Here is a 2,549-nt window from a genome sequence, read left to right as displayed (position 1 = left end):
GGAGAATGGAATAGAAACAGCAATAATTATGTAACTCATGAGATAAGGTTGTTTGCTAATTCTGCCCATACTCTCCCCTGTCCACGTGGTCAAGAAGAAAGAACTCTAGGATAATGAAAACATGTGATGAAAGGAACCTTGATTCCTAGTCACTAAGGAAGAGAGCCACATAGGGCTTTGTGTGAATGAGAACTAAACTTTTCTTGTAAGCCACTGAGATTTGGAGGTCATTTTTATAGCTGCTAAATAGCTAATCAAAACAGAAACTAGTATTATGTGTGTGGGGCTTCATAAGTATGCACTATTGGATGCATATTCAGGTATTGGTTGCTCTACACTTACACTAATACCTCATGTCACCAGTCTTTTTAATTATAGTCCTTCTAATAGGGGTGTAGTATTATTTTTATTCTGCATATCCCCAATACTAATGACCTTTAGCACCTTTTTATGTGTTTATTTGACATTTTTATTTTCTTTGGAAAAGTCCCATAAGTTCAAATGTTTTGCCCATTTCTTTGTTAATTGAATTGTTTTCTAGTTATTGAATTTTGAGAGTTCTTTATAAACAGTATTAGAGTCCCAGTGCACGAAATTCATGCAAGTGGGGGGAGGGTCCCCTCAGCCCAGCCTGCACCCTCTCCAATTTGGGACCCCTCAGGGGATGTCTGACTGCCGGTTTAGGCCCGATCAAACTGGTAGTCAGAACCTCTCACAATCCAGGACTGCTGGCCCCTAACTGCTCACTTGCCTGCCTGCCTGATCGCCCCTAGCTGGCCCCCCTGCCAGCCTGATCACCCCTAACCACCTCTTCCTGCTGACCTGACCGCCCCTAACTGCTCCCTTCTGCTGGCCTGGTCACCCCCAACAGCTCCCCTCTGCTGGCCTGGTTTTCCCTAACTGCCCCCCTGCCCCCCCGCCGCTGACCTGGTCATCCCCAACTGCCCCTCCACTGGCCTGGTCACCTCCAACTGCCCCCCCCCCCCCCTGCTGGCTTGGTCGCCCCTCACTGCCCCCCCTGCTGGCCTGGTCGCCCCACGCAGCCTGTTTGGTTGTCCGTTTGGTTGTTTTGTATGTGATGGCTCCTGGCTGGCTCTTTATATATATATATAGATATTCTGGGTATGAGTCCTTTATGAGAGATATGATTTGCAAATATGTTCTCCTAGTCTGTGGCTTATCTTTCCATTTTCTTAACAGTATGTTTTAAGTTTTTAGTTTTGATGAAGTATGATTTATTTATTTATTTATTTATTTATTTATTGTGGTGGTAGTTGGTGTATACATATATCAAATCTTGTCAACTGCATACTTTAAATATGTGCAGTTTTTTTGTTGGTCTATTATACATCAATAAAACTATCTTAAAAAGGAAGGGGGTTAGGAATGGCAAAATGGATGAAAGGGGTTAAACGGTTCAAATTTCCAGTTATAAAATAAGTAAGTCATGGGGATATAATGTACAAAATGGTGACTGTACTGCATATCTGAATGTTGCTAAGAGAGTAGGTCTTAAAAGTTCTTGTAAGAAAAAATTTGTAACAATATATGATGACATATATTAACTAGACTTATTGTGGTGATCATTTCATAATATATACAGAATCAAAATCATTATGTTGTACCCCCGAAACAAATATAATGTTATATGTCAATTATCCTATCTAATAAAGAGGGAATATGCTAATTGACCCTCACACCATCACAAAGATGGAGGTGCCCACAGCCACAAGATGGTGGCGCCCAGTCCCCTCAACCCCTCAGCTGCTCAGGGCCACCCAAGGTGCAGGCAAGACTCAGATGGTGGCTGCCCAGCCGCCCAGGGCCACCCAAGGCTCAGGTAACCAGGGCCAGCCGAGGCTTGCACTGCTGGCAGTGGCAGCAGCAGAGGTGTGATGGGGCATCGCCTTCCCCTGGTCGCCGGGTCACCTCCCACCCTTGAGGGCTCCTGGACTGTGAGAGGGGCCAGGCCGGGCTGAGGGACCCCCCTCCAGTGCATGAATTTTCATGCACCAGGCCACCAGTACCTCAATAAAAAAGGGAGGGGAGCTAGAGAGAGTCCAATAATTCAGGTTCTTTAAGGATTGAAAGGTAATTACTTACTTCTAACCCTCTCTCCACCCCCAAGTAAGAATTAAATGACTTGTTGCAAAGAGAAGGTTAAGGTTGTGGTCTTTCCATCCACTGTGCTAGATAATCTCAGGAAATTACAGTGAAATTGTTAGGAGAGATAGGATAGGAACTGGTGGGGGGTGGGGGTGAGGTGGGGAGAAAAGGAATAGACAAAATAGATCAGGCTGAGAATTATACCTAAGATAAACATTGAGTGTGGCTACTAGCACATGGAACTAATTGCAATCAGAGTTAAAAAGCCTGCTAGGATTTTGGAAAAATTATATTGCTGAACATGGAATAAAAAAGCTTTTTACTGTTCAGAACTTAAAACCATTGTGTTCTCAGCCTTCTATAAACAGAGGTAACTTTGACAACTGCACAACTCCCAAGAAGAGTATTAGGATAAGAGGACCTTCTAGAGGGTGGAGCCCTAG

The sequence above is a fragment of the Myotis myotis genome, unplaced genomic scaffold, assembly GCF_014108235.1.
Source record: "Myotis myotis isolate mMyoMyo1 unplaced genomic scaffold, mMyoMyo1.p scaffold_m19_p_3, whole genome shotgun sequence".
NCBI classification, from domain to species: domain Eukaryota; kingdom Metazoa; phylum Chordata; class Mammalia; order Chiroptera; family Vespertilionidae; genus Myotis; species Myotis myotis.
The sequence above is the reverse complement of the archived record's forward strand: the minus strand, read 5'-3'. Positions refer to the sequence as shown.